Source organism: Ursus arctos, unplaced genomic scaffold (assembly GCF_023065955.2).
Source record: "Ursus arctos isolate Adak ecotype North America unplaced genomic scaffold, UrsArc2.0 scaffold_4, whole genome shotgun sequence".
NCBI classification, from domain to species: domain Eukaryota; kingdom Metazoa; phylum Chordata; class Mammalia; order Carnivora; family Ursidae; genus Ursus; species Ursus arctos.
In genome coordinates this window covers 66,811,547-66,825,422 of record NW_026623056.1, presented here as the reverse complement: position 1 = coordinate 66,825,422, position 13,876 = coordinate 66,811,547, and positions in this window count along the sequence as shown.

Genomic DNA, 13,876 nt, shown 5'->3' with positions numbered 1-13,876 from the left:
AAGGGGGGAAAACTATTGCCTGGGAAGTGGAGTACTGATTCATTTTGAAGAACATAGTTTTGGGATCTGTCTATCCTTTATAAAGCCAGATTATGCTGGTGAAAAGATATGATCTGAAAATAAATGAACGCACACCACCCTCACCAGGGACGTGTACAAGAACCTACATGTGTGTAACCATCAGCCCCCACCCCAGCCCACTCCAGGGAGAGGGTTCATCAGCCAAAGTCCACGCAGAAAACTTTGTTCAGGGAATCGAAGGCATATAAATATTTTTAAAGAGGATATTTAATTTTACAAAGTGAGACAAGCTGACAGTAATGAAATACCCTGGATATATTAGTGTTGGGGTTCATGAATCCACAGTTAAGATCGTGTCAGCACTTACATTATAAGCTACATTTTCAAAGGGTTTACAACTGAGCCATAAAATTTTTGCTTCAGGATGGATCACAGCTACTTCAGGCCTTGGTCAGAGAGCGGTTTCATTTTCTTAGTTTTGAAATGCAAACCTTCAACCTTCAAAGTTATTTGAATGTAAAAAAAAAAAGAAGAAGAAGAAGAAAAGAAAAAAAGAAAGTAATGTTCATAGTCTTTGTTACTTGGAAAAGAATTAAAAGTTCAAAACAAATTCAGAAAGTGGTGAGAGTTTATACAAGGTCTAAGTCAATTAAACATTATGTGTCTCAAATAGTAATCTTGATCAGTCATGACTGTGGATCTTTTATCTTAGAGATTGTTGTTTGATTAAGAACCATGGTCGTCAAAACAACAGATAATTATTCTGAAAAGAAAAGAAGAGAAGCACATTACATCTAAAGGTCATTGCATTGTCAGAGACCAGAGCATTCATTGGGCCTAGGGCCTCATGTAAAGTTGTCCTTAGTCACTCAGCCACACTAGTCCCTAGGATTACCTTCATCTAGGAGTAGAATTTAAGAAAAGTAACTGAAGTATCACAGTTCCAGTGTTATAATGTTAAAAATCAAATCAAAGTTTCAAAGTCTATAAGTGATACCTAAAAATGATATGCAACATCACAAAAGAAAGGAATTTCTTTCCTGATTCCACATAGGGTTTTTAAAGCCATTTATTAAGTAGGTATTCAACACTTAATCTAACAAAAACACTAAAAAGCTATTATGTATACAGATTTCAACCTTCCAGGAACTTGTAATTTATGATTCTAAGGATTTTGGGGGGGGGCGCGGGTGGATGGGGAGGAAAGGGGATTTTTTTGCCCCTCTTTAATTAGCATGTCTCCAGCTCACGTAAGTGACAGTGCTATTAAAAAGAAAAGTAAAGTTGGGGTTGGTGCTATTTTAAGGGTGAGCGGGGGAGGGGTAAAATATCTAAATTTTATTCTGAAGTCATCTTCTCTTTTTATCATACCAAAACCTCAAATAGGGTGAATTTGGGTAAGCCCTAGCATTCAATCTGTTCCACAAAACACTTTCTAACTTCTGGATGATTTATACGGATTTTTATTTGTGTGTGTGTGCCTTGTCTTTTCCATTTGTGCTTTTTTTCTTTTTCTTTTTTTTTAAATGAGAAAACAAGTGACTGTCAAAGTTCAAAAAATCATTCCTATTCCTGTTTTTGTGGTATCTCACAGTATTTTAGCTATTGAATCACTGTGACGGTTCACCTTTAAATGTAAATTTTTAATATCTATTTGGGAATTTTGGTCTATGGTGTGTGACATGATCTAGGAAACTGTCTATATCCCAGGATGAGAAGGGAAAAGCAAGGAGAAAATAATTGTGAACCCATTAGTTTTTAGGCTGGGTGTGGTTTATACTTAAAAGATTCAGTTTGAAATCTGGTACAATTTCCTGATAAAAGTTACATATCAAATTAAGCCTATGGTATATGCTTTATATTCCATTTTGTAATGGAGCTCTTTAGTAGAAATAAGTGAGATATTATCGGGTAATAGTATGCAGACACAACAATAAAAATATGTATACATTCACCAATAATATTTATTTGAATGATTACATTTTGAACTCCGTCTCTGTACAAAATAGTAAATTAATAAGTCTATATTCTCACATAAAGAAAATATTTCCCTGGTATTATTATTCAGGAAAATACGAAGATTTAATGAGTAAATTCAGTATTGACAATTTATAGCTTTTGATATGTTGCCAGAATAAGAATCAAAATTCATTCCTTCTGTCAATTTATGAAGAGTTCACCACATAGACTATTAGGATAGACCCTACATATGCTTAGTAGAATCCCTTTCGTATCAGTGTCAAAAGCTCTGCCATCAGAGAAGCCGTTATCAAGCTGGGCAAAGTCCAAGATTATGTTCTGGAGACAGGGGCATGTCATGAAATCTCTAATGTAATAGTTGGCAGCTAATAAAGAATTTATTTTAGGGCAATTCAGAATGTAACTGAAGTGCCTTCCAGAATCCATAGGGGCCTGAGAATCGCTCTGGCTAAATAGTATGGATTTTCATTTATCCAACAGAATGCCCCACTCCTGTTTAGGGACTGCGTGGACCAGGTGCAGACACACATGCAGGGATTTAGGGCTGAGGTGGTTGATTACCAGGTTGGATGAGTTAAACTGATGCACTGCTAGAGAACTTTGCTGATCGGGAATTTCCATTTAAGGCCCCCCAAAATGTTAGGTAATTTGTACCTTCAAAGTAGAACAATTTATATTGTACTATTAGCAAAATGTATGTACATCTACTATACCCTCGTACTGTGCTTACATGTATGTAGGACACCTATAATGTACACATTCATTCAAATATTTATTGGATGCTCCCAAGTGAAACTTGTAATTTTAATGAATAGAGAAGATAAGCATAAGGATACGTTTAGAAAGATAACTAGTGGGGCGCCTGGGTGGCACAGCAGTTAAGCGTCTGCCTTCGGCTCAGGGCGTGATCCCGGCGTTATGGGATCGAGCCCCACATCAGGCTCCTCCACTATGAGCCTGCTTCTTCTTCTCCCACTCCCCCTGCTTGTGTTCCCTCTCTCGCTGGCTGTCTCTCTGTCAAATAAATAAATAAAATCTTTAAAAAAAAAAAAAAGAAAGAAAGACAACTAGTATAATACATGCATTATAAATTATGTGTCTCACAATTTTAAAAGGGTTTGCATAGGTAAATATAAAAAGGAAAGATACTTTAAATGATAATTACAATAAGGAAGACAAGGAGATAAAGAGCTATATGCTACATATAGATAAGTAGGTTTCTTTCTTTTTTTTTTTTCTTTTCCTTAAGCACATACTCTGTGCTAGGCTCTGTGTTATGTAATTTCTTTGAATTCTGTAACTTAATGCCTGCATCTACCCTATCTAAAAGGTATCATTATTTTTATCATTCTCATTTGTCAAATGAGAGTAACAACTTTACTACAGTTACCAAGTAATGCATTTTGAGCCAGGTACTCAACCCAGGCAAACAATACCGCACATTTAGAGGACAGTCAAGTAACCAACCTGAATATAATGGGCAACATGTTGAGAATCAGTGGGAAATAATGGCAGAATCAGTTAAATATAACTTTGACAGTCACACAGAATAAATGAAATTTATAGAATTGGAAACAAGGGGGCCATCGTAGAATTTGGTGAGACAAGTCATATGATGACTACAATAATATTTAGGGAAATAGTCTGTGATGCCGATTACCTGAGTGACTTTTGCAGATACCTGTCACGCCATAGAACTCCTGCCTCATTACATTTGCAAGATTTACACTTTGATACCTTAAAAACAAAAGCAGTGACACAGGATCGTGCACTAGAATAAAAGTTCAAGCTGTGATGTTGGCCTTCTCTCACTGTGAAGAGTTTAATATATAATGTGACTGTTGGTGAAAAGTTTTCACTGGAAACTATTTGCCTTATATAATGTATGTTGTGCAGAGCATCTTAAGTGGCTTTGACAGTTCAAAATACTTTGTATCGAAATTAAGTAATTTTGCATTGCCACTGTAATAAATTAATCCGTGTGTATGTGTGTGTGCGTATATAAATTAGTATGTAAATATATATGAATATACCCTATATAAAAATAAATATAAATCTTTTATAATTGCTACATTTAAATATGTGAGTATAAATGATGTGGTTATGTCATTTATCAGTTATAAGTTACACAGTTTTATAGAAGTTTCATAGAGATACAAACATGTAGCTCGAAGTCTCAACATATTCTAAAAAAGAGTTCTTCATATCATAATTAAACTATTGGATGATCTTTAAGATTTACTGTTATAATTTTAAGTGTCTTGTGTATATATGAAAGCGTTCTTTTATTCATGGATGGATACACTAGCTAAGTAATTCAAGAGTGGTAGCGTATTTTTCCAAAACAAAAATTTTAACTTAAAATAATTAATTTTAAAAACATGACCTGAATCTCCTGGAAATCAGTTTGACTTGTAACTGTCATCTTCTTTCAGTTAGATCTGACTGAATTATTAAGAACTAAATGATCAGTAGAGGTATTAAGAAGATGCATTCTTCTGTATTTTATTGCAGCCTAAATTCTTATAATTTCTGTTACAAAAATCTTGGCTTCCATATCCTGCAGATATCTTTATAGGCAATTAAAAAACCTTATGATGTGGTAGCTCACATTTACTAAACTTATTTGAGATTGTCATCAAAAAACAAGACCTCAAATGTCTGCTCACATCTCTGTCATGTATTAGCTGTGCACTCTGGTGGCGGGTTGACTTGTGTAATTCTCAGCCTTCTCACAGTGTTACTTTGTGTGGAACAAATAAGAGAGCATATGTAAAGTAGCTAGCAGTAGTTTCGCAATAAATATTTTCTTCAGAAAAAATAAATATAAATTCAAATCTTCTATTTATTACTATTAGCACGCACACAGAAAACCAAAGGCTAATTGCTAACATTTACTGAGCACTCCTTGTATGCCAGCATGTATAAATGCTTTCCATGCATAATCTTTTTTAATCCTGTGTCTATATATTAGGCCCTACTTTTTCCTCTTACTTTACGACAAAATAGCCAAATTTGTTTTTCCCTCCTCATTTGAATTCATCAATCTGTATTTTAGGCTCATTGAAGATGTAAAAATGTTATATATATATTTAATTTAGCCAAATAAAATGCAATCACTCTTCAATGTGTCAATAAATATCACATCTGCTTTAAAATAACGATGCGTGTGCCCATTATTAAGAGGGCATGTGGGAAATACTGATAGTGTAGAAAAAAACAAAAACAACTATATTTTTAGGAAATACAACAAGATACGCTTAGGTGACATGGATTATCGTTCCCATATAGTATATATAAAATTGGAGTATTTACAAGGGCAAAATTGGAATTGAATGAGCCAGGTCCAAAACCAGATGGCAAGAAAAAGTTTCAAGCTGTTCCATTTGGAAACTGATTTTTAGATTTCCACGTGGTGCATTACATTATAAGTTCAAATTAATTTTAAACTCTTAATTTTTCATATATATCTTCATGACTCCCTGTACATGCTTTCTTGCCTGTCTTGTTGCCAGTGAATCTAAAATGGGCACCAAACAGCTTTTCACTCTACATTAAATGCACACAGAATAGCACTTAACTGTGTGCATTTTGAACTCTTCTCAATAAAAGTTTTAAGAGACAAGAAGCTTTTTCTACTTTAGGATCACTATTAGTCTGAATAATACATAAACATCGAGACACAGTAGAAGTTCTACTGAGGATTGCAGCTTAGCTTCAATAAAATTATCTGTCATTATCACAATTGATAAGATTGGTATATCATTGAACCTCATATCACACTAAATGCTCAATGTCAATGTCTTATGTTTTTCCCTCCTATTAGAACCCAATTTCAGGGAAGAAATGGAAGAAATATAGCTACTCATGGAAGTACTTTGAGGTGTCAAGAATTAAACACTAAGAAAGAAAAAAGGTCACTTTCCTAGCCTCAAACGCCACGAGGGATAAATAAAATGCTATCGAGACATGGCATGTGATGCTCTTGAACTGAAGCTGTGTGTTCTTTTTCTGTCGGTACTCAGTTAATGGGGTTGCTTACATATACCTTAAGTAGACACTGAAATTCATTATTTTAAAATATTGTGCAACTACCCATTTAGGATTCTTTCTAAATGTCACTGTAAGTGGATATGTTCGAAAAGTTGAAAGGGCAGAAAAATGGCAGGGATTTTCTCTCTCATTTAAACAGGTGACAATGGCTTTAATCCTTTAAATTTCCTAATAGCATGTTTGTTATGGGTTGATTATGTGAGGCAGAAGGCTTTAAGTAGTTTGCATGGTTTATAGATTTAAAATAATGCCTAAACATCTGGGTGAATCTGGACATTTTAAGAAGTATAGGAAAATAGGAATCTCTGGTCAATGGGTAAAATAAAATTAGTTTGATTTCAAATAAGACATTTTTCCCCCCAAAGTGCTTTTTTTTCTCCCATCTATTTGAGAAGGGGGGGGAACACTTAAAAATGCATTTTTTTCCTGTTATCTGCTATGATCTGAGAATAGGGTTTCTGATGAGTGAAGTTTTAGCATTAATAGAAATATTAAAAGCAGATCAATCATTCTCAATATGAACGCCTATGAGATCATTTCAAATACTCTTAAATATTGCATTTTATTTAACACAATACTGCAAATTCTCATATATTTTCGTATTTCAGGATACAACAGTGGCTCTGGGTCTTCATTATGAATGTCAACTATTATGGTATTAAAGCAAAAAAGAGCCAGTTAGCAGAAGTTTACAGTCACTATATTTTAGATTAAACTGAATTTACTGTTTTCTAGATATGCATGTCTGGATACGGAAATAATTCAGGTGATAAAATCATGATTATGGTAAGAAGGAAGTCTGATTATGCCATTCTTCCCCAATATGTCCCTTAGTTTGAATTAATAGGTAGTTAAAAAACTAACTTCCAAATGTGTGGGAGTTTCAGATATCATTCTATGGTCATAAATGGAGGTTAGCAGTAGCCTGGATGATATATATCCTTGCCTACATTTTAGTCAGTCTATAGACCAAAGCAATTATGTTAAATAAGTTTCTTGCCTGCTTTTCCATGATGTATAAAAATCATCATCATAAAAAATAAAGAAACACAGGGGCGCCTGGGTGGCTCAGTCAGTTGGGCATCTGCTTTTGGCTCAGGTCATGATCACAGGGTTCCTGGATGTAGCCCTGCATGGGGCTCCCTGCTCAGTGGGGAGTCTGCATCTCCCTTTCCCTCTGCCTCTCCCCCTGGCTCGTGGTTCTCTGTCCATGAGGAAAGAAAGAAAAGAAAAGAAAAGAAAAGAAAAGAAAAGAAAAGAAAAGAAAAGAAAAGAAAAGAAAAGAAAAAGAAAGAAGGAAAGAAGGAAAGGAAGGAAGGAAGGAAGAAGGAAGGAAGGAAGGAAGGAAATAAAATCTTAAAAAAAATAAATACAAAATTTAAAAGCAATCATTGTTTTGATATTGTTAATAATCAAGTTTTCCTATGGGTTAATTTAATATTAAAACATTTGGAAAGGTGTTGGAAAGGAAGCACAATTGTTCCTTGATAAAAAGGAATGCCCTTAGCTTGAATAACTACAATAACAAAAGCTGTGTGGATTTAAGTTATGATTGATTGGAGTATTATTGAAGATTCAACTATTTTAAGAGTATTCTGAGAGCCTAAAAGTATTATAGAAAATGTAATTCTAACTAGTTGAGAAATAAGCCTTCTGTCTTTAAAAATGATTTCTGGAACATTAGATAACTAAGAACAAGGCATGTGTTGGATAACATGAAAAACTTTTTTGGTGCTTAATTTTTTAATATACTATTCTGCATTTTCTGGACATACCCAGTCTTGGCAAATAGGAGTGTTCAGCAGTTTTAGTAATTATCGTAGTATGTTAGCACAGGTTAGATCCGAAGTAAGCTGAAGGCTTAGTTCAGTTTTTCATTAAACAATAGCATGTGGTCAAGGTAGAGACACTGGAAGTAGAGGAAAACTTTATTTTTTAAAGACTATTTATTTATTTGACAGAGAGATAGAGAGAGAGCACAAGCGTAAGCAGTGGGAGCGGCAGGGAGAGGGAGAGGCAGGCTCCCTGCTGAGCAAGGAACCTGATGTGGGGCTGGATCCCAGGCCCCTGGGATCATGACCTGAGCGGAAGGAAGATGCTTAACTGACTGAGCCACCCAGGAGCCCTGGGGGGGTGGGTGGCCTTTAAAAAGAACTCAAAATTACTACAAAGCCCTCCTTGCAAGAATAGTCGCTTTAATCCTGCCCCAGTCGTTTTCTTGGTGTTCATATGTGTGTATATAATCCACCCATCATATGCATACTAGTAAACTTGTATATTACATTACATCATGCATATATATTTTTTTCAATGCAGAATTATCTTACATATATACTTTTTGAAATTATTTTACTTTAGATTATATGCAATTTTACATTATTATTCTGCTCTAAATATCTTTAAGCATAAATCTGATCATTCCCTAGAATTATTGTCTCAGAAGATATGATCATTTTAAGGCTCTTGATTCATAATGCCAAACAGAATTACCTAAAAGAGTGTCATTTTAAATGTTGACCTAAACTGCATTTGAATACCTGATGGAATGTACTTTTAATAGTATAGAAAATCATCATTTATTTTTTTCAATTTGATATACAAATTCCCTAATTTTAATTTATTCCCTTATTTTAATTTAAATTTAGTATATTAGTAGTATACCTGAATTATATATATATGCACATATATGTATTTGTTCATTAGCTATGCATAGCTTATATTTGATGAATTTCCTTCAGATTAAATATTTGAAGCACATTTTTATCAATTTTCTTTTCAACTTAACTACATGAAAAAATATGTTTTCATATTTAAGAAGAAGGTTAGCAGCATCATAGTTCAATTTCATAAAAAGCAGAAATTCATTAAAAATTATTCTTTGATTCTAGTGACCAATATTTTACAAGAATCTTTTAAATATTCAAATTAGATGGTGATGATCAGAGCCCAATATAATAAAATTTAGCCCATGTAAATATAAACAGTTTAGATTAATTCTGAATGGCTTAAACATCATTGGAATCATTTCATGTGGAAAAAATATCCTAATTTAAGCAAACAGTTGTGACGTGAATTTTAGGAAAAAGTAGGTAAATCCACATTTTGGCTACATTCATGTGCAATGCAGATTTTAGGAAAGAAGTAGGGTGTCATGCTTTTTGAAACAGTTCCACAGAGAACATATAGACAATGGTGAATAGGGTGTTGTGAAATTTGGAACACTTTTCTTATGAGGAATGTTAAAGAAAAAGGTAAGAGACTCATTAGCCTGAAAGAATAGGAATAAGATAACGTTGTTCATAGTCATGTGGAAAGATGGAAAAAGATAGTCCGATGCTTCAAGGAGAAAGGGAAGAGTTTCCCTCCTTTGATATTTTAATGTGTGTTCCAAAAGGGAGGGAAAAAAAAAAAGGAATGGAAGAATAAAGAATGGAAAATAAAACTCACTAAATTAATTGATGCTTTACAAAACCCTAGATTTCAGATCAATATAAAAATTAATGCCCTAGTGACTGGAATCATCTGAAAATGATATGTCTGTCTCATGGACATTGATACGTATCATGACTAGAAGTCTGAGAAGAGCATGCAGGGCCACCTGCTATGAGAGGTTATCTCTGTGTTCCCATCCAATTCTCAGATTGTGTGATTATATAAAATTAAAATAAAGCAGAATATTGCTAAATATGTCATTTGAAGACATTCCCAGAATTAACAACTGTAGTAACTGGAGAATTTGGTAACAAATGAGCATGATACAGTTTTCAAATTTCTCTTTTGAAATTTTTTTTCTTTATATGTTAACTTCTTAGCATAAAGTATATCATTTTACTTTTATAAAACATGTCATTAACTGCCATAGGAGATCCCTAACCTCATCACAGAGGATGGCAACGAGTAACAAGACCCCATGACATGACTAAGCCAGAGAGCCTGTTGGCTGGCCGCGATTCCGTGGCTCCTAAAAGTAGATAAGACTCAATGAACAGAGCAAGCCTGTTAATGAACTGCACACTCACAGCACGGTAAACAGCAGGACCATGGGTATGATATGATAGCTCCATCACCTGTCCCCAAGTCCTACAGGGTGTCAGAATGGGGCCAGATGGTGCTGTGGGAAAGGAACCCAGGGCCCAGGACTTAGCATCTTTATAGCAAACAGCGGGTTTGCCATTTCCCCTCCATTGGGGAATTAAGTACTGGTAAGATAGTTGTCTTGACCTACTTAATTGCCTATGTAACCTACTGCAGAACAGCTCAGAGTCAGAGGGTGGCTATGCTTTGTGGTTTGGTACACTCAGCAAGGACTTGCAAGAAATGAGGTTCATGGTAGACTGTTGTCTAAAACTTAATAGAAATTTTGGATCTGGGGCACCTGGGTGGCACAGCAGTTAAGCTGCCTTCGGCTCAGGGCGTGATCCTGGAGTCCTGGGATCGAGCCCCACATCAGGCTCCTCTGCTATGAGCCTGGTTCTTCCTCTCCCACTCCGCCTGCTTGTGTTCCCTCTCTAGCTGGCTGTCTCTATCTCTGTTGAATAAATAAATAAAATCTTTAAAAAAAAAAAAAGAAATTTTGGATCCAATTTTAGCAGTAGTTTTCCTCAGGTTAAACACTTATTGCAAATAGGGGAGAAGAAAAAAACCCCACTCTGGAGCCCCTCTTCCCAAATCCTGTTCTAAATCGCTTTAATTTGCTTTCTCAGGGGAGTGCTGCATTTCTTTTAGACGCCTTGTAATGGAGTCTTCCTTGCAACCACACACAAGCATTTTCAAAGGTCTAACTAGCAAGAGAATCTGGCTTTCTGGAATCTGATTTATCAGGCAAAATATATAATATACCTCTGAAACATATATCTGGATATTAGAATAGGAAACGCAGTACTTCCACATCAATATTAGTATCAACATTTTCTTATATCTATGTAGGTTTTTAAAAGGCCCTGTTTGAAAGAGGATTGTAAAGAGAATAACACATACAAGAATTCAAGATTCAAGGGAAGGGGCAGGATGCAGTGGAAATGAGGTAGGCTGTCTGTCCCTTCATGCACCTTACCGTCTAAGGAAGAACACAAAGGAAAGCAGAATCACACGTATTCGCGGAAAGAGAAATAAGCTCAATTAACTGCAGAGATAAACAAAGATCGTAACAAATGTGACAGAAGGAACAAAGGGGATTCTTTAAAATCAGAAGGCTAAGCTTGATGATGGTTTTTTTTTGAAATAAGTATTTTTTTGTAGCACAAAGAAGCATTTCTTGATAGTGTAATTATCATGCCCGTATGAGCATATGAGCATTTCACGATGCTATTTTTATTTTTGCTCTTCTTGCAATGTCATTTGGGAATGTCTTAATACTTAGTTTTATAACAGAAATGTAATTGGAAATGACATTTTTCTTCCATTTTGCTTAAAAAAATATATTTTAAAATATACTAATGTTGACTTTTTTAGAGTTTCAGAATTTAAATACACTCTTCTTTCTTATAACATTTGTAAAAAAAATAAAATAAAAGACCATGATTACAAGTAATTTCTGTAAAGAAGCGAAGGTCTGAATTTCAATGGCTTATCCTCATAGAAATTCTATTTTGGATGACTAGATCCCATCGATTCATTTTGATATTACATATAAATGAAAATACCAAATGTCTTTTGCTTTGTCAGTGAAAAAGTAGTTTGGGCTTAACAAATGGCCCGGTGATGTCTATTTGGAAGCTTCATGACATATTAAAGCAGTTGATGAGGTACAATTTGTTGTGGGGTCGCATCTGATTGATGGTTTACTATCTACCACGGCCTCATCTGCTGTGATATTCCCATAATAAATGTTCATCGCTAGACAGTGCTAAATGTGCTCTATCTAAATCATTCGTTACTTATAACAAGTTTTAGTATATATGAATCAAATGTTGTTTATAGTTGCCTTCAATAGGATTTATCATTTTGAAGCTTTTCTACCACTTCAAATGGAATAATTATGATAGAGATTTTTGAATAAATGTTTTGAGCCCATGGGTGGTAAGGTACGAAGAGTTCAGTGAAAAGACAAATACTAAGCAAGTTATCCTGAAGAATAAAGGTAAAATGTGGTTTTGTAACTTACTTTTTCTGTTTCTAAACACAGAAGTAAATTTTTATGGTATCGGTTCTTTGGAAAAATAATTAGAATAAAGGACAATCTAAAAGTATTTATCTTTTGTGAAAATCACATGCGGAACTTTGTTTCCAGGTTTTAATGTTTGGTTTATTTAAACTAATAGAGTATTTGTTGTCATTTATACATTACCTGGACCAAGAAAAAAAATCAAGTATCTTATTAACTACAAAAATAAAAATAGGAAACATAGATTTTATATTTTGATTATTAACTTGTAATGTGAATGGCAAAACTGGAAGTTTTGTGTTTTGGGGGGAAGGAAAAATAATTTTCCCTTTACTCACCTGGGTTCTGGGCTGAGACTACCGCCTGCTCCCACCCCCAATAAAAGACAGATTAACAGAAGAAAAGCAAATAGAAGTTTAGTAACATGTACCTCCTGGGTACATGGGAGACATCCAGGAAAATTAAGTAACTCTCAGAAATGGCCCAAGCCACCACCTTAAATAACATCTCCACCTAAAGACAAAAGAAGATGTTTGGGGTGGGGCAGTCATGTGAGGTTACCTGGAAAAGCAAAGTAGACAAGGGTAAGGTTGTTATGCAGATTTAAGTCATCATTTTCATCTTCTCTGCTGATAAATTTCTAGAGATTTAGTGGATCTGCTCTTCCTGGTGCTGCTGAACACCTTTACAAATGGAGATTCCCCCTATAAATGTAAATTTCTCTTACTGAAGGGGTACCCTTCTGCTTTGTTTTCAGAGCGTCTCCTGTGTCTGCTTTCTTTAAAACAATCCGCCTAAATATTCCTTATTCCAGACATGTTTTGGGATGACAAATTCTGCTCCGCCTCAGTTTCATGCAGGAGGAACAAGAGGAAACAGTGACACCTTTGTCCCTTGTTTGAGGACTCACGGTTTCAGCCAGTGAAAGAGCGTGTGATAATATTCTATAATACTGATTTGCTTAATATTTTCTACAAATTAGGGTGCCTGGGTGGCTCAGTTGGTTGAGCCACGTCTGCCTTAGGCTCAGGTCGTGATCCCAGGGTCCAGGGATCGAGCCTTGCATGGGGCCCCCAGCACAGTGGGGAGCCTGCTTCTCCCTCTGCTCTTCCCCCCTGCTTGTAATCTCTCTCCCTTTATATCTCTAATAAATAAAATCTTTTTAAAAAAATATTTTCTACAAATTGTGTATATAATGCAAAGTATTTTATGACCCCAAATTTAAGATCCTTCCACGTCTGTGGAGGACTATTTAATGACGTGGGGTCATTAAATGACCATCTCACTAATTTTGAGCAAAACAGCGTTTAATTTCTATTATCATTGATTTCTGCTCTGATCTTTATTATTCCCCTTCTCCTGCTGGATTTAGGCTATATTTGCTGTGCTTTTTCCAGCTCCTCTAGTTGTAGGGTTAGGTCACGTATTTGAGTCTTTCTTGTTTCTTCAGGAAAGCCTATACTGTTATATACTTCCCTCTTAGGACCTCCTTTGCTGTGTCCCAAAGGTGCAAAACAACATTTAAAAATATCAAATCAGTATAAATTACTCTAAAATTTTTATTTGACAATGATACAAAATTTTGAGAGAGCATTATGGAAACTTTCAAATGTGTTTGCCCTCTTATATTTCTATCTTTTTTCTTTTTTTTTTAAGATTTTATTTATTTATTTATTTGACAGAGATAGAGACAGCCAGCGAGAGAGGGAACACAAGCAG